The sequence below is a fragment of the Arvicanthis niloticus genome, chromosome 22 (genome assembly GCF_011762505.2).
Source record: "Arvicanthis niloticus isolate mArvNil1 chromosome 22, mArvNil1.pat.X, whole genome shotgun sequence".
Lineage (NCBI taxonomy): Eukaryota > Metazoa > Chordata > Mammalia > Rodentia > Muridae > Arvicanthis > Arvicanthis niloticus.
The window spans coordinates 15769538-15789009 of record NC_133429.1 but is presented as its reverse complement, the minus strand read 5'-3'; the positions used below and the strand labels follow the sequence as shown (position 1 = coordinate 15789009).

The following is a 19472-nucleotide window of genomic DNA, read 5'->3' as shown; positions in this document are numbered from 1 at the left end:
ATAAAGTCCAAAATGAAGTAGCTTTATCTGGGCTTTGGATCCTGCTGTTCCAGTGTTCCCTTTTATATGGTACACAGTTACATCTTACACGGTCTTGCTACTGTAGAAGCTCAATTCCTTCTGCCCCAAACCGATATTATTTTTTCTAAGAAATAAATAATAATAATTTCTAAGTAATATTAAGTACTTGGTAACAAATCTTAATGATGTATTGTTAGACATTTTTTATTTGTGAAGATCTTTATATACCTTGGAAGAAAAATGCCGAACATTCTTTTGTTGAAGGCCTCCTAGATAAAGTCATGTTTTTTTTCTCATTCAGGGTTAGATCATCAAAACCGTGTCTCTGTGAAGTGATAGAGATTCCTTGCAGACTTTAGACTCTCTCAACTCTATTTCCTTATACATTTCATTGCCTGTATTATGAAATCGGATGGTCCTTATTTAGTAATCACCATCATCATCATCATCATCATCATCATCACCACCACCACCACCACCATGATAACTGCATCTCCCCAAGCACTGCCAGCATTTACAGTGTATACATAGTGCAATTGTGGGTACTGAGGAAGAAGAGTACATGTAGTTTGATTTAAGGAGAGCTGAAGATCCATGTTTGTCAGTAGTATCTACCACTTCATCATGCATCCCAAATTTAGATGCCACCTTTGTCCTTGATAACTTCTGTCTGGGGTAGATGAACAAGACTATTTTGTCAACATTTTATGTTCCTAGTCCTGAATAATACATGAAAAATACTAATTTTGTGACTTTGATTATTTTTGCTGGTGGAAGGTTAAAAAAAAAACAAACTTTGTTTTTCTATTTATTTGTTTTCTTATCTACTCTATCCTAAGCTCAAACTTGTGGTCTTCCTGCCTCAGCTTTTGGAGTATTGGGAAAAGAGGCATATCTGCATTAATCAAATTGAATATATATATATATATATATTCATACATAAATATGTATAATATATGTATACATATAATATGTGTATATATGTATACATATATTATATGTATACATATTATATATATATAATATATAACATGATGTTTTAAAATATACATACTTTAGAGAATAGTCTAACTGAGCTAAATGATGCACTATCCCACAGATGTTTCTGTGTGGATTTGGGAACATTTAAAATCTATTCTTAGTGATTTTCAAAAATGCATGTGTGCTATTATAAACTATAGTCACTTTGTTCAAAGCATAACTCTTGAGTATATTTATAAATATATAAATATATTTATATATATTTATAAATAAGTTTTGTCTCCTTTGTATGCATTCCCTGGTTCCCTAACTCCTACTTCCATTTCCCAGCCCCTGGTACCATGATGCCTTCTTTAGGTTCAGCATTTTTAGACTGAGTCAATATGAGAGGTCTCCCTGTACCTGGCTTATTTTGCTCCCCACATTATCTTTGGGGATTTGCACAAGCTGTTGCAGATGTCAGAGCTTCATCTGTTCAAAGGCTGACAGCCTTCCAGGTTTTTTTTTTTATACCCCATTTTCTTTATCCACACATCTGTTGATTGAAACTTACGTTGATTCTGTTTCTGGTCTGTTGTGACATATGCTATAATGAGCATGTGCATAGCATACAGATATCTCACCAGAGTATTAATTTTATTATAGTTTTATACTTTGCACCCAGTGTAGGATTGCTGCTTTCTGAAAGGACTGTGCTAATTCATAATCCCACCAAGGGCCTACAAAGGTTCCCATTCCCCCACATCTTTGCCAGGGCATCTTAAAAGTATTCTAAGGGTGGTAACATCATTCCTCAATGTGGCTTTAATTTGTATTTCTCTGGTAATTAGTGATAGTTAAGCACTTTTTTTTTCATATACCCATTGGTCACCTGTGTGTTTTCTCTTGAGAAGTCTCCTTCATCTCTTTTGCGTATTATTTATTTGAGTTGTTTGTTTTCTTGCTATTGAGATGTTTGGTCTCCCTGTATTCTTCATGCCCTAACTATTCATCAGATATATAGCTTACAGATCATTCCCCCATCCCATTCTTTTTGTTACTTCTCTCTTGATCGATTTCTTTGCTGTACAGCCTTTTAACTTGATGCCATTTCTACTGGTCCCCTTTTCTTTTAAGCCATAAAATACTCAGACCCTATACCCATGTGTATACAGCCATCACTGACTAGACTCGGTGTGTCATTTGGGGGTGGGGAGAAGAGGATAAGAAATCAGGAATGAAATGGGGTGGAAGTCTGGGAGAAGCTGGGGTATTGTGAGAGTGAATACGATAAAAATATCGCATAGATATATAAAATTCCTGAAGAATAGAAAAATAATAAAAATCATAACTTATTTCAACATCGGGGAGATTTTTCTCTGTTTTTTTTCTAGTAATTTTACAGCTTCAGGTCCTATACTTAAGACTTTAATCCATTTATAGTTTCTCTATGGTATGAAATAGACTCCATTTCATTTTCCTCCACGTGGATACCCAGTTGCCCCAGCATCATATCTCAAAGAGGCAATCTTTCCACAATGTGTATTTTTGTCATGTTTGTTGACGATCAATTGACTGTTAAAAGTGTTAGCTTATTCTAGTGCTTTCTAGTATATTTCAGTGTCCTAAGTGTCTGGTTTTACGCTAGCCTCATGCTGTGTTGATGACTACAGCTTTGTATCAGGGCTTCTAATGTTGCCAGTAGTTTAATTCTGTTTAATGAAGAGGGGTTCTTTGTGCTACATTATGAATTTTAAGATTTTTCTCCATTTTTTGTAGGGGAAAAAGCCCAACATGATCATTTTGATAGGGATTTTAATGAGATGTATAGGTTACTTTGGGCAGTATGTGCGTTCTAGTAACGTGAGTCTGTCAACATGGGAAATCTGCTGGTTTTCCTGAGTTTCTTCCGTGTTTGGAAGTTTTCATTGCGTAACTCTTCCATCACCTTAATTAAATTTTTTCATATTTTTTGATCCATTATAAATGGAGTGGTTTTCATGATTTCTTTTTTTAGATAACTTGTTACTAGTTTTCAGATATGCTTATATAGGATCCCTAAAACAATCAACCACAAAGAATTAGAAATTCTCTGGGAATCACATACTGGTGAAGGAAAAGGCTGAAGCCCTGGTCCAGAACAGGAACTTGCCTTCCAGGAAGAGAGAGCTCCCCTGCCCACAGGGCCAACTCATACCTCCACTGACATGAGTATGTCTCCTAGTATATCTTCTCTTCTATGACACTATAGTACCAGAACAGGCAAGGTAGAAAGAATCTAGAAGTTCTCCTTCACAATTTTTTTGGGGGCGAAACCCTGTAAATACATCAATTTTCTTTTACGAAGTTGTGTTTCCTAATTTCTCTTTAAATATATAGAAACCAAGTGGGTGGGTTTATGGGTCTAAGTACCTGCTAGAACTTTTCAAATGGGAATGGGAAAAAACCAACTAGGTTCACTATACTTAAGAAATAAACTCAGCCAAGTACATTTTTAAAACAATGAATAGAGATCGCCTTGGGAAGGTTTGTCTTTATTTTATTCTTCTTGTATGCTCTAAAGTTTGAAAACACAACTTTAGGCCAAATGGATTATATCTGAACACCATTAGCATTAAAACAAAGCTCGATGAGAGCACAGAATATTCTTAATGGGAACAATTACTAGAACCTGGATCCCTATTTGGATGGCAGAGAATGTGGTTTCCTTTTCCCAGAGACTGGCAAAGCGTATAGAATAGCTCTTATATTCATTTGTATTTAGCCAACCCATGAAACAGCCCTTTCCTTTCATAACCTTGCAAAATGTGTGGGCATCCTGAAAGCCAATGGCATACTCGCTTGTGGTCTATTTACTGCCAGTTTCCTTTCCAAACTAGTCTGAAATCCAATGCACAGGCCTCTATGTGGTCCAGTGAAGAAGAAAGACAAGGACTGAATGACATTTGGCAGGATTGCCCTGTGTACGATGTCAACCTCGTGACACAGGCTCTGTGAGATCAATTTGAAAGGGAAAAAATGAACAGAGTCATGATTCTGGTCTTACAGCGCAGTTAAAACTCCTCAACTACACTGTATCATAGTCTATTTGTTAAGAAACTATGCAAATGCAGGCTTTTCTGTCCGCTCTCCCAGTTTCATCATGGTGTATCAGGAGTATGTGAAGTACTGATGAGACTTAAGTATTCAAGAAAGGCAGGCTTTGATGATGAGATGCTCTAAATGTAAGCAGTGTCAGTTAAGGAAAGGCAGGACTGGGGCATGAGCTATATAGAAAGAGCAGAGCCACAAATCAAGGCTTCCTAAAGAGCTCCAGACCAGCCTGGGATGTACAGTGAGATCTAGTCTCGAAAACAAATACACAAATCAAAATAACACAATACAGGCTAGATATGAATACATCCTGTTTCAATTATACAGCATGATTCTCGTTTGAGAGAGAGTCAACTGTGTCATGTGATCTAGGTAATTTTAAGCGTGGTTAGTGAATCCTTACTTCTGTATTGCACTCTATGAAATAGTCATACATTTCTGCCAGTAGTTACAAAGCTCAACTGGAAGCCCCAGTTTTGCTTTTATGAGATGACTAACTCTAGAATCTTTATTTTCTTGACTACTTTTTGGATGGGGGAGTGCATTTTTATAATGTCATATCACTGTAGATCCATTGTCTTTTATGGCATCTTTCCTGAATGTCCTTAAGACTTCTCATTTATCTAAATACATGCAAAGTTAAAGTAGGATGGTATTTAACTTACTAATTCCTCCCCCCCAAAAAATCACAAAATATAGAATTTTCATTGATGTTATTGGAGAAGGTGAACAAAGCTACAGAGCCCAGGTTGTGTATGTTCTTTATACTTGTCTAACAATCTTGATAAAATGTAGAATTATCACTACTTGTTAAGTGGGAAGACTGACTTAGGTGTAACCCATCATTTCCAAGGATAGCTAAACAGACTTTAAAATAGAGACCAACTCCATATTCTTGCGACCATGCCAGCCTACACCAAGCTAGTATCTCAGAAGTATCATCTATTACAAATAAACAATAACTGTGGACCACAGTGAATACAAACAGAATATTATACTACTTTAAAACTAGGCTCCCCTGTCCTCTTGGTAATGAAATCGCCAGTTCCAGCATTTGATGTGCCACCTAGAAAACCATGGAAAGGCTGATAAAAGAAAAGGGTTGGGAAAAGAAAAGATAAGCTTTACATCTGAGTATTTGGTGGCTTGTAAGGGAAGGAAAGGGAAGATGTTTGGTTTTATTTCTGTTCAAAGAAGAAAGGAATAGGCAGTATGGGCTACAGGTTGAGTGGAGAATATTCATGTGGTCATAATGACCAAATAAAGCAAAGGAAGGAGAGTTAAGAGTTCAGGGTTCTTTCTCCATCTCCCTGGTCATTGTACCCTTCATAGAATGAGAATGTTATTTTGGCTTTCAGGCTAGAGTTGTCATGCAAGAAGAAGATGCTAATTTCATATTTTCTCATCACTTTCTTTTGGGGATAAGCATTTGGTTTTTCTGCTGTTTATTATTTCAAAGGCATCTATATGCTAATACATTTTATGCTAATTATTTTCATGTTTGCCCCTCAGGTTATGCTTCACATCACCCACCAGGGAGGATCATCTCTCATGAAAACTTTCAAATTTGATTTTGAAAATTTATTCAGAAAAAATTTAAGCCACGTTCTTTCCCAACACAGGAAATAATATGCTCCAGAGAATCCTCTAATTCACAGAAAATGGACTTGGATAACATTTGGGTTCTCATACTACCACAGTCCTCTTGAGAAGGACAGCCAGGTACACAAAGCATTTAACATTCTGACATTGAAGTATTGGAAGAATGATTAAAATAAAAATCTAATAATATGCTTTGAGAAATTGTTAACGTAGTTCATGTGGTCCAGGAAGAAGAAAAGGGCTGCTTTCATTTCTCTACCTTGTCTGGGATGTATTTCTGCTTCTCTTGCTAGAACACCACGTTTTAATTGCATGTCATCTTCCTGTAACATTGTTTCTACACAGTTCATTGTGATAGCGCTGGTGCTCACAGCTGAATCTATGCACACAGAAAGGATCAGGTAAAGCAGAAAGCTCATGAAGGGGTCTAGCTTGATGTTTCTTCCAGTGCTTTCATGATGGAGATTTTCTTTATGATATTGTCATTTGTAAGCAAATTGCTATTTGAAAAAAAATATTAAATTAACTAATTAGCTTGTCTCTAAAATATTTTGCAAGGTATTCCTCTGTTGAAGATAAATAGGCTTTATGTTAAACTCCTTGACCAAATGCATTGAATATAGACAATTTGGGATGGTGTTTTACATTCTTTCTTGGTTGGGAATTCGATTCCTTTTGTTTCCAAGGGGGGGGGGACTCCTAATACATTCTCCATATTGTTCTTAGACCTGCTCTGTACTAAAGAAAAGGAATGAAACTGAAATGTTGGAGGGGGCAGGGAGCATCCTGCAAATGTAAGCTCCTTCTGTGATCAGCTTCTTCTTTACCTGTTGCTCTTTGCACTTCTCAATGGCTTTGCTGGATCGCCTCTATTTTAAATGCTCCCATCATTCATCCTTAAGAGTGACATCATTTTGCCTGAAGTACAGCCCAGGTGTTTATATATCTCTCATTGACTGACTCATTTTAATGGCCCTTGAGTTCCAAGATACCTTTGTCAGTGGAAATGTGTCTATTCAGGCTTAGGGTTGGGAGAGGTCTTTTGCTGTAAAGTGAGCTGATAACTTAAGAAAACGCTCTGCTCTTCAGATATAGGGAGATCTGAGAAAGGATGCCAAGGAAAGACACCATGTACCAAAAAGCCAAGCAGAATTTTTTTTTGACATTTATAACCATAATCTCTATAAACAAGATGAATCATTGCTGAGGATTCAGTTAGTAAATCAGCGGAAAATGAATGTTTGTCAGGTAATGATAAAATAGCGTTTTGTTGAAATCTAATGATGTATGGTACACTTTGCTGCAATCAAAGACCTGCAGTATGCTAAACTCCAGTGACCTGTCATTTATTTTCTCTTTATTCCACCTACTTACCTGTGATAATAACCAAATAGCTGCCCATTTCCCCTTTCAAAGTTGTGTCTCAAGAGTGACTCACTGACCTCACATTAGCTCTCATGCAGCTCTGCCTGAGAAGCATTATCTCCTTCTTCTTTTTTTTTTCAGTGCATAATTCAAAGATAACTCAAATAAGTACAGTATAAGTTGTGTGTCACAGTCATCAGAATCTATCGGGTGCTCCTGAACCATGAACCACGCGACCTGATTAAGGCGGTTGCTGTGAGTGTATTGTACTGTTTGTGAACTAAGTTCCATGATGACATAAAACAAACCTGAAAACAAGGGTTATTTCACAACTCCACACAGTCGGCTGCAATTGGTTGAGTTGAGGTGAATTTTCAGTGGCCCTGGCTTAGTGCAGAAGAGCAGGAACGGTGGCTCAGCACAGCCCCAGGCTGTGAAGCACACAATGTGAGTTGGGACTGGCCTTCCTGGCTCTGCCTTGCTTGTGCAGCATGGATGGAAAGCTTAGAACTTTGGAAGAAATAAACAAGTCTTGGTCGCAAGTCTTGGTCGGAGTCCCAGTTTTAATAGTCACACATTATCAAATCTAGACAAATACTCTGGCCCCATCTCCTCATTCAGCTTACTTCAATTCTCGGGGAGAACTAAATAAGACAATGTATTTCTTTGGATGTTAAACACAGTGTTTAATTAATGGATGCTACTTGAAATACTATCTTCTATTATTGTTATTTTAATATGGATGATTCTTGCTATAAGTATTATTAAGGAAAAAGACTTGGAAGTGTTCTTGAGTAACATAAACAGTATAAGGTGGTAGGTAGATATTAAACAGTTTTTGCAAGTAAAACCATAAAGATAAAACTGTAGGAAAATTCATGTTAAGTGCGATTCAGTGGAGGCCTATATCATAAAGTTCTAGAATGACCTAGGACCTCTAATATCTTTTAGTGTTCTAAGATACTGCATAAGGTGGAAATTTTATAATTTCACCAAATTCTATTGCTTATCGTGAACCACTCCCAAACACTGAGGCTACACGTATAGAAAAAGGCAATTACAAGCCAGAGCTTCCCACCCTCGCTGCCAAGAATCCAGATGTCCAGTTAATGAGCTTGCTTCTTCCCTTTGTACAGGGGCATTTGACATTATGCAAAGCCTCCTGTGTTTGGCCTCCTACATTGTTGGTTGCGATGGTCTGTGGAGAACACAGCTGTAGAAGTGATCAGCCTGAAGGCTGTCCATAGGAAAAGACATCTTGCTGGTTGAAAGGCTCTAGTAAGCTGCCAAGATAATCCCCATGGGTCCAGAACATCTTGGGAAAGCATACAGACAGGTCTCAGGGCCATTAAAAAGTTTAGCACTGCTTCTAAATAAGAGTAAACAGGCTTGTGTTTGCTTCCTCACAGAAAGAGAAGTCAGATGTTAATTAAAACTTTGCAGAGCTGAAAAGGATCACAGCATCCTGTATTGAAAAGTCAGCTTTAACTTCTAATTGGATGCCAACAACAGCAACAACAGAAAAGAAGCGAGAGGCAGGGGAAAAAAGACAGAGACCCACAAATATATTTGCTAACAAAGGCTCTCATTTAAAGAGAAATCTTTGTTTTCCCTTTCTCTTTTGGAGCAGTTTAATGACAATAGGATCTTTAGTAGAAGAATATTTTTGGTGGATATTTGTACACTTTCATTTCATTGTCTCCTGTGGGTTCCCTGCTTCCCCACAGCCACCCTCAAAAGCTATGGTAGCAGCAAAGTGATGCCCATGTCCATCTGTCCCTTCTGGCATTCCATCTTAACCATTTCCCCGGAGTACAGTGCAGCATCACCTAGGTTTCCTTGTGCTTAGCATATGGTAAAGGTGAACTAAACAGCAATGAACAGAAATAGACTCATTAGAGTTATAAGGATACTTTCCTGTTCTTCCCTTCATTCTTGTCAGCCTGCAGAGGGGAAAGCGACTAATTTCTCTTCAAATGGGCAAGACTTGGAATTTTTCATAGTCACAAGCCAGAGAACAAAGTCAAAGAGGTTTTCATTTGTAAGATTGCCTTTCCCTTATCTGCCGGTCTTGTCTCCCAGACTGTCTGTCTGTCTCTAGAAAGCAAAGTCAATAAAAATGATTAGAGTTGGCATCTCACAAATGTACACCCTTAAACCATGAAGCGGTGCTGTGCAGGAAATATTTTTCTGACCTTTTCAAATTGCATCCAACTGTCTTGGGAATTTCTCAGGGACTCGAGGTAATAAGGTTCAATCCGTTTTACTGTCTGCCTTCAAATTTACTTCCTCCAGAGCTGGGACTTATCTATTCCTTGCGTCCTGGCCCAGGCATCCAGTCAGAAATCCATGCATCTCATCTTTTTCACCCCATCTCAGGTTTTTTTTTTTTTTTCCTTCCTTTCACACACTACACAATCTACAACCATGCCGGCTTCCACTTACTGCCCTCTTCAAAAGCGAAATTCTAGACTGAGAAGAATTTGATTATGTGGTCCTTTGAGAAGTTCTTGTTGAATTTAATTAGCTTTTGGAATTTGATTCTGTCTTAAACCTCAGGTTTTTGCCTATGTGATTTGTTGCCTCAGTGGTCTTTAAAAAAACAAAAAACAAAAAAAACAAAAAAAAACCTTTTTCAACTTAACTACACTGTGGGCATTCTTAAAAATAAAATACAAAAGAGGCAAAAGGAGGGTGGTTCTTTTGTTCTGAATAGATTTCTGCTTTTCTTCCCTGAGTCCAAATGGAATGGACAAGCTCCCTGGAAAGGAAGGGAGTTATCCAAGTGTGACATGTTAAAAGGCAGCTGAGTGGCCCCATTCTTCAGTGTGCTCCTTGAAGGAGAACAGAAAACAGAAGCTGGGGACAGATTTTTTTTTTTTTTTTTTTTTTTTTTTTTTTTTTTTGACCTCTTGACTTGAAAGTCCCTGGTGTCAGGAAGCCTTGACAAGCGGTTAAAGAGCACCTGTGGAGGCTGACTCCATATTCACAGCATGGCATGCTGCACTGGACACTGGTGTTGTAGGACATTCCTGTTCCAACAGCACACTCTTCTTTGTTGTCTTCTCCCCTTATTCCTGGACTGATCGCTGTTGAGAGTGGATTCTTGACCCCAATGCCATGTGGTCTGGGGATTCCAGAGCCTCCTTCTGACTTAGGAGGCAAGTTCATGGGCAAGCACCCCATCAGGAGGAAGATGCCTTTTTCAGGTTGTCTGTCTTAGAGTCTACGCTTTCTTGTATGATAACTTGAGGTTGATCACATAAGGTCTCTACCTTCCTAAAACTGTGATGATTCCAGACCACCCTATTTAGAAAGCAGGCACTGGGAGAGGAGATGAAGGGCTATCTTTATATTTACAGCAGCAGGGTTTGTTCTTAAGAAAACTAGACCTTGCGTATTTATAACAATGTTAGTCTTCCATAATCTTTTCCACTTAAAACAGTGCCTAACCTTTTTGGCAAAATATAATGTATTGTCTTCCTAATGTGTTGAGTGTAAGCCGTGGTTTTGTCATTTGGAACTTTCTCCATCTTATTACTGGCCTTCAGTCTCTTTGTCCGTTGAAAACCTGAACATGGTTAGCTGGCCCTTCAGTAGGGATGAAGTAAAAACATAGAATGACAACTTTTAAAATTTTAATTTACCCACTATTTGAAATAAGGTTAGTGTCTTATCGCCAACTGAAGAGTGAATGTTTTCATGGGCGGTCCTTAAAGAGGGTGGATTTTTATATGTGTGAGAGCAGCCATGCAGGGGACATACACAGTATTAGAATTGGAAGGCAACAGGTACACAGCCCAAAGGATTCCACCTTCTCCCCATGGACATCATCACTGGAAACTTGGCTGTGCCTCCTCTTTGAGAACACAGAGTGCGCATCACTGTCCCGTACTTAGTGTTGCCTCCTTCTCCTTTCTAGAGTGCCATTTTTCTTTTCTACCTTCAAGCCCCATAATTAAAGTGAAGTCACTATGTAGACTTGCCACTGAAATAGTAAAGTGATTTGAATCTACCAGAATTCAAGCCGGGTAGATTCACACCGCTGGTTTGCACTGTGTTTATTTTGCTGCTTGTCCTCAGGGAGGCTGAGAGGGGAAAGAAACTTTTTGATGGAGAGGCACAAGGGACAGAAGAACCCTGAGCAACAAATGTCAAGAACAATACTGGCTGTTCCTTAAAAGATGGTGACTGTGAGGTGTCTCAAAGACAGTACGATGGGGACAGCTGTCCTCCCCATAAAGGGAAAGGAGTGAGGCTGAGAGAATTTACAACTAGATTGATTTTGAGATGGCAGAAGGATGGCATGAAGCAGATGGCATGGGAAAGAAAAAAAATCACTCTGTTTTGGTGAGTGGCACTTTGGTTTTTCCTGGTTTGTTTTTCTTCTCCTTATATCTCCTTTTCTTTCTCTGTCTTATTTTGTTTCTCCTCTTTTGTTTTGTTTTGGTTTGGTTTGGTTTTGTTGTTGTTGTTGTTGTTGTTGTTGTTGTTGTTGTTGTTGTTGCCAAAGAGAGAACAGAATAAGGCAAGACTATTGAAGCATCCCTTTGGCTTATTTTTCAAAATATGGCTGCCATGCTTTCTCCATCAAAGAGTTCTCTTCAGTAGAGCTACCAGCTCTAATGATGGCCAAAATTGTGCTTGATGGATAATGTCATCAGCACGTACTTTCCTATTGCTTTAGAACAACGACACAATGATAACCCTGTCTTCATAAGCTCAGGTTCACCTTGCTCATCTTGGTTTGTGTTAATATCTACCCAGGGTCAAAAGGGGCAGGGTATGGGAAACAGTTTGAGGCAAGAGTGTGCTCGGATGTAATTTTTTATTTTAATATGGACAACCTATTTGAATTGTTTCTATTTGAATGGTGTTGTCTATTAGGATGTCTATGCATATCACATTCCTTCAAATCTACAGCTGAGAATTTGTTTTCTATTTGCCTCCAACATCTCTGTAACAAAAACAAACACCGTGGATTGCCAAGGCAAGCTTGTTACTGTGCCACCCGCACAATGGAGTTATCGACACTCAGGGATTCAATTTTCCTCTTATGGTAATGTCTAATATGCTTCGAGATGTGGCTTAGGAACAGGGCTCTGTTATTTATTCAGGGTAAACTGGCCTCTGTGGGTTGCCAGGGCTTCACTCAGGCTCGTGAGCCAGGGTGGGCACCTACCCAGCACATTGTGTGTTCCCAGGCAAATCAGTGGATGGGAAATTGATTCAGATCTAATCAGAGTATAAGATCTTGAAGGCTGTCACCAACATTCACTGCACACATATTTATTCTAAAGAAGGTGCTAGAAAAATTCAGTCAGCCTTTCACTGGAGACAAATACACCCCTTCAAAAAAATTTTTTTTTTCAGACAGATCTACATGGAAAGAGTCAGGATAGTTTTAAATGCAAATGTAATTTCAAAGTGCCTCTCTCCCTCCATTGCTCCGTCATTCTCTCTTCCCTTGGGTCTGGGGTCTCTTAAATATGAATGCAGTCTCAGTTCAGGGTTCAGGGGAGACTTTGTGCTTTGTACAAGAACCCCATTGATTGCCACTGTCAACCTTCTGGAAATCATATGAGCAAACAAGAATAAACCATTCTCAGGCCACCTGCCACACCCAGCTCTTCTTCAGACTCTGCTGACAGCATGGCTCAGTCTGGTTTCAGAGTGGCACACCTGCCCATGTACTGTGATCTACTGGTAATCTCCTCTTGCTGTCAGGCTACAGCAGTATTTGTTTTGTCTTAATTGGAACCCCACTGGCACCCTGTGGAATTTTTGCCCTTGGCAAGACAATATATCCATATAGACCTATATAGCACTGTTGCTGTTGTCAGTCGTAATCTTATAGTCAGAAATGTTAACATTGGGATCAAAATTTAAGCAGAACCTAGGTTAATAAAATTTTTCTGCGTTTTTAATTTTGGTTTTGGTTTGGATGGTGTTAGGAACTCAGGATTTTTCTCGGTGTTTGTTTTTGAGGTTGAAACAGCCCAGGGAAGCTCAAGTGGATCGCTTTGTGAGAATTTCTTCTGTTTTAGCTCTTTAATTCACTGCTCAGATGAGAGTACTAAGTGAGGACAACTGTTAGCATTGGCAAACACCTCTGGTATTGAACCAGTAAGCAGTAAACAGAAATGGTATGGTGTCCTATGTAGAAAGAGCACCCTGATATTTATGTATTTTCTCCCTTTCTATATATGAGCCAGAATAGCAAGGTGGCTGGAGAGCCTTACATATATTAAAATTAAATTAATTATCATTTATAGTTCGGTCCTGTTGATCTTAACTTTGGGTGTCAAAACAAGGTTTGCTTCCATGGTCTCAGCCCATGGTGAGTTTTTGGTTTCAGCATCTGCTTCTCTCTTGTTCTAATTTTATTTTCATCATTAAAGTTTATGAAGACTTAATCATTAGCCCTCTAATTTTCCAGGAAAAGAAAAATGTTGATTTATTGAACGGGCTGCGGCAAAAGAAGATCAATCTGACATTATAGGTTAATAGTAGGGAACAAAACACATCCATAATTAGGAGAAAAAGGACTTTCCTTGTTCCTTCCAGTTTATAATAATAATAATAAAAAAGCCCCTTGCCGAAGTGTCTTGGAAAATAATGCATTCAGACTGAGTCGAATTACTGCCTAGCACATTCTATTTATCTGTAGCTTTAAAAGCAGCTGTGGTTTTTGTAAGAAGCAATGAATGTGGCATTCCTACTTAAAGGTAGAAGAGAAAGAACACCCCTTGTTTTGTAATAAGGGGATTTTCAATTTAAAAGAGAGAGAGAGAGAGCCTGTTGTGTGAAGTAGGGTTATTTCAGCCTCTGTATTCTATCTCACCCACCAGGAGGCTAATAATGAAGGGGCCAGGGAAGGAGGCCAATGCTACAGGGTTATCTCCCAACCTCAGATGCTGGATAAGTCTAAGGAAACAGCATCATTTCTGGATGGCTTCAGAAAGGCTGCAGTGATTGTTTGGAAGAGAAAAACCCGCCTATTCTTTCAAAGGTAAACAGTTCATTTCATTTGTCAGTTGCATGTTACAGCCACAAAATATGTTTCTATAAAGATATCTACGAAGCCTGCCTTAAAAACAACTATCTTTTTAGGTACATGAATGTTGTCAAGACCTTACCATCTAAAGGTTCATCCTCAGAATTCTGCCTTAGACAAAGGGATGTGCTCGGAGGCCCACCACACCTAAAACCACGCTTTGAAGGATCTGCCAAGCTCACTTTTAATCATGAGAAAGAAATTACCCACATGGAGACAGCAGAAAATGAGAAAGTAGAGATCGTGCTGCGAATAATTCCAGCGAGTGCCAAGGGGCTAGTTGAGGAATAGCTTCATGAGGTGAATATCTTTAGCTTGTACTTAGGGTTTGGTTAGTGTGTAATCATTTTCTCTTTTAGGAGCGAATACAATCTTAAGTGTATTTCCCATCCAAGCACCGCTCAGGGCAGGATGGTGACAGATTTAATATTGGCATTGTCCTTGCTGTTATTTATGATGACTAATTTTACATTTATAAATATGCAGGAATCAATGTAGGTGGAAAGGCTCTCTGAGCCCCATGTCTGTCACTAGCTGTCTGTCTTCATGTACAGTGCTCTGCTGTGTGGCCTGTCCAGTAATGTATGTCTCTGTGTATGTGTGTGCTCTTGTTGTCTTCTCTCTCTTGTGAATGTGCATTGGGAGAATTAGACTTATGATAGGACCTCAAAAGATGGGATCCAAGACTTAAATTTCATGTTTGGAAAGGAAAAAGGTTGTCAAATCATTTTCAATTCATACTGAGAGGGAGAGTGTCAATTGAGTGCAAGTCATCACAGGGCAGAGCAACCAGGATTCAAATTGAACATCACCTTCAGTGTCAAATTAGTTGGAAGCCTCCCTCTCCTTTATAGTGGCTGGCTGAAGCTCTTGATGTTTGTTTTAAAAGGGTGGGAGGAACTGCCTGAGTTCATCCACAGTACCATGTGTAGCTCTTCTTTGTTTCAATTTTCTAAAGATCAAATTCAAGAAAAATAACAGGTTAGTATTTCAAGACCATCACTACTCACATGATTCCCCCCTGAATGTGTCATTTCCTTCTGTGCCAAATTTTATCAAGATCACTAAGTAAACAAATGAACTATAACTTTTTTTTTTTTCTTTTATGACTAATTTCACTAGAGAGTAAGAACAGGGAAAGTCAAGTGTCTTTGTGAGTCACAGAGAAAGAATGCAGGAAAAAAAAAAAAAAAACACGTCTGGTCTCAGGCTTTGATTTCCCACACAACCAAGTCACAGGATCGCCATGCCAACCTGAAGCAATTTTGGCTCCCAGCAATCCTGGGCTGGGGAATCTTTCAAACTACCATTCAATCCTGGTCCAAAGGGCCACAGCACAGACTAGTAAAAAGAGTGCATTATCTGAAAAAATACCAGGCTGCTTTCCTATTGGTATATGTGTTTGGTGCCACGGCTAAGCATCACTGGGGTCTAATATGTGGATGATCTCCTTTATGGAGTGTGGGGGCTCCTGAGGAAAGGGCAAGCATTGACTAAGAAAAAGAGTCATTCTTCCATGTGTTTTCAAAAAGAACAAGGCCAGCCTCTTTGATAGCTTCTGAAAGAGAAGAGGCATGGTAGAGATGAGCCAGCTGGGGGTGGGTTGCTTTGGGGAGGGGAGCCAGCTGGGGAATGGAGAGAGGCAGGGAGATAGCCAGCTGGGAGAAGAGGTAGAGCAAAAGCAAGGCAGAAAGGTGGAGGCAGATGAGCAGCTGTGTTTATTTTAATACATATCATTTAACCCTCACCTAAAAACAAATTGGAGAGGTTTGGGAGTGCATTAATCTGGACCCAATTAGCATGTCTTTCCCCTTCAAAAAGTGCAACCTGAGATTAATGAATATCAACCAGAGTTTCAGAAGCAGCACTTAAATCATTTGCATGTTTGTGCATGATAATTGGATTTATGTATGCACTTCCTGTCATGTAACTATTTCCAGTCTCCTTATGATTCATACAACCCAAAACTTCATTATAGTGATTTCTAGGTAGAAATAGCTTGCTTAGCATTCTACCCCTAAGGGGGGAAAAAACTCAAGTGGATGGGGTTTTATACATTTGAATTTGAATGGCACATTTCTTTCTTTCTATTTTTTTTTTTTTTTTTTTTTTTTTTTTTTTAATGCAGAGGGCAGGTGATGATAGTGTGGGATGCTCCTGCTTCTGGAGTTGGTAAATCAGCACCTCAGATTTATTTTAGAAAGGCTAGAAAAATAAGGAAATTTCCAACATCAAGCTTTCAGGGCTTCAGTGTGGCCACTAGTAAGAGATTTTATAATGCCAGGAACAAGGCCACTTGAATGCAGCATGAGAAATGTTCTTGGTGTGTGGACCTGTGGTACTTTGATCACAGAAACATCAGCATCTAGAATTGTTTCTGGTTTAGTTAGATACTTGTTTCCATAGAACGAGGTGGGGTTGTCCTCAACATCTGTGAACTGCTGAGGACAGGCAGGAAACACTTGTGGACCTTGATGCTGTGGGTTTGATCCTTCTAATTTCTCCTTCCTTCATTCCTTCCTTCCTTCCTTCCTCCCTCCCTCCCTCCCTCCCTCCCTCCCTCCCTCCCTCCCTCCATTCTTTCTTCCCTTTCTTTCTCTCTTTTCTTTTTAGGTTATTTGGGTATAGACAGTTTAATGATGACACAAAACATGCAGGTCTTAAGGTTCTTCCTTTCCACTTGGTACCACATGAAATATCTGAACACAGTGAGTGTGTAAGAAAGCATCCGGGGGAGAAAGTAGAAGCAGGAGGCTTGAAATTATTCTCCTGGCTTCAGCTTGTACAGTGATTTGTCTGTCTTCTGTCTTTCCTTATGTGTTCCCAAGTTCAATGTCCAAGTGATGAGCTTTTCTCCAGGAATTCTTCCCAGTGTCCTTTGTTTCTGGTGACATTCCGTGGTTGAATGTTACTGAGTGTCTTTTCCTGGTCTTGTTTCTGGTCCTTGTAGCCAAGACTGTCATTGAAGGATAAAATCTTGTTAATTTGTGATGTTACAATCTAAGTGTGCTTTGTGTCCCTTACATGTAGCCAAAAAATGTTCCTTAATGTAGCATGAAATGATTGGTTAGCTTGGAAATGGTTTTGAAGTCGTGTGAAGAAAAATAAGTCTTACATCCGACCAAGATAAATTCACTCTAGTGCTTTATGGCTTTTTATTCCTATGTGATCGTAATAAAGTCTCATGTAGGGATGGAAGCCATGAAATACATTGTGAAAATTCATCAACTAAGAAGGGGCCATCAGGATAGAGAACTCTAGCCTGTGGAACGTGCTGGAGACGTGAGCTAGTGGACAGCTCTGCTACCCTCTTTGGTGTTCCTTGAGTGTCTTTATCCTTAGGCATTGACAGCTAAGGACTGGAGGTTTCGAGAGTTTTTTCATCTTCCTGACCACCGATTAACATGCACATTCGACTTTGCGCATTTCTGTCTATCATACATTTTTCCCCTCCGTTTTTTCTACTAACAATCATGCTCGGAGAACGTTAATAGCCCACTCACTTGTAGGCAGCATTCAAACCTTCTGTGACTTTTTCTCGACAACTTTTGAGGTCTTTCTTCTGAAACAAAGAAGAAATAGACAAACCAGATTTGTCCTCTTGGAAATGTGGTCCAGATTTCTCTACTCCCAATCTCCAAAATAAAGGTATACCTCGCATGGGCTAGCTCCATATCCAGATCCAAAGATCCATAATAGTCATTTTTACAGGTGTGGTATAGTGAAGCTTTGAAGGGGGAGGGGGTTGGGTTCTGCTATCTTCACCAAGTTAGCTGTGTGACAGGGTCATGTGAATTAAACTGGCAGAATCCATCCTTGTCTTTAAAAATGGGGGAGGGGGAGGGGAAGGGATGATACCAACATTGTTATAAGGATTAAATGAAGTAACCTATATATACTTTACCTAAACAGTATTTAGCCTTGACTTTGTTTTTGCAAGCTCATGAAATACTAGTTTTTCTCCCTTCCCTCCTCTTCCTGTCCCTTTCTCTTCCCCTCCTCTACCCTTCCCTTCTTCAGATGTTAGTCTATCTAGAACAACACATTTGGAGCTAAGCTGGACCTTTGAGAAAGAAAAGACTTCGAGGAAAGACACCTCTTCATAAGGTTTAATTACTTTTTAATCTGAATTGTTTAATACACACTATCCAATTGTGTTCACCTTTTCTGCTTCCTGCGTATTTCTTCTTTTGCTTGAACTGCTTTAATATTGACTATTGAACTACATAGTCATTCTGGATTTTTAAAAAGAAAATTCTAATAAAAACTTATATACGTTGCTAACTTTTGTCTCTCTGTTTCCTCTCTACAATAAGATAGTCCTTTGTGTTTTACAAGTGTCTGTCTGCTTTAAGAGGCAAATGATACTTCACCTTAGAAGACTCTCACGGGGGTGGGGTGGGGGGGCAAGGTGCTGCCAGGAAGAGAGTTTCCCTTCTTCTTCATAGTTTACTGCATGTCAGGGTGGGAAAAAAATTGCCAGGGTAATTGTAACTCTGATGGTTACCTACCTTGGAAATAACTAAACTATAGACTTTGAAAACTACCCAAGTCCGTAGAATAATTGTGGGTAAGCAAGAGCACACATAATGAAACTTTAAACAACTTTCACAGTAATGTCACTGAATTATCACCAAAACAGAATATAGTGAGAACATTATATAGGGGGATACTTCATTTATACCCACAGCATTTTTATTGCCCTGTTTAGTGGCTTCACTATTGATGAGTACGCAAAGAACTGTAGACCTGTGAATGGAAAAAGTAGACAAAAGGAAGAGAGGAAGAGGAAAAGAGGAAGACTTTAGGGTAATAAAAGCAGTAAAAGATTCAGTCATGTGGAAACATACTGTACTTAAGGAAGAGAAGGAAGACATATTTGTAATATAGTAACTAGCACTAGACCACTCAAGATAAATGTCACAGACAAACTTTGGGAAGGGCCCTACACAAAGGAAATTCCCTAGAGTTGGGAGGGGGGCAAAATCTGTATTAGAAGCTCAAGCACCTGACACATTTTCATGGGCTAAAATCAAAGACTTCAAATTAATGTATCAAGAAATACATACTATGAAAAGCATTTATGAATGGTTCTTGGAAAATTTTCCAACATGTAAAATATTCTACCCTAGAGAACAGATTTACTTCTAAAAAATCTTCACAAGTATCATTAAAAGCTGAGAGTGGATTTTAATGGACACTGTTAGATTAATTAATTACTGCCGTGTGTCTCAGTGGGCTGCAATTAGCTATTACCCTGCAGAGTAGGCTGAGTGTAAGCTGCCAAAGTACCCACAAGTTCAAGGGTAGCCAGTTATTTGCATGTAGACACACACTCACACACACACACACACCACCCTCCTCGATCCTTTTG

The 19472-nt window shown here is 39.1% G+C and overlaps 1 protein-coding gene across 12 annotated transcripts in view; it reads left to right on the top strand.

The window, feature by feature from the left end:
* Positions 1 to 18382, top strand: part of LOC143436077 (uncharacterized) — a 93277-nt gene extending 74895 nt beyond the window's left edge. For 9 of the 12 annotated variants that reach the window (XR_013106302.1, XR_013106296.1, XR_013106299.1 and 6 more), the window contains 5 exons: positions 5587 to 5796; positions 11125 to 11391; positions 13893 to 14053; positions 14155 to 14398; positions 18119 to 18382. The gene's annotated coding sequence lies outside the window, so the exon portion shown is untranslated. The remainder of the gene's footprint in view (positions 1 to 5586; positions 5797 to 11124; positions 11392 to 13892; positions 14054 to 14154; positions 14399 to 18118) is intronic. The other 3 variants (XR_013106304.1, XM_076919990.1, XM_076919991.1) reach the window with 3 other exon arrangements.
* The last annotated feature ends 1090 nt before the right edge of the window (positions 18383 to 19472 follow it).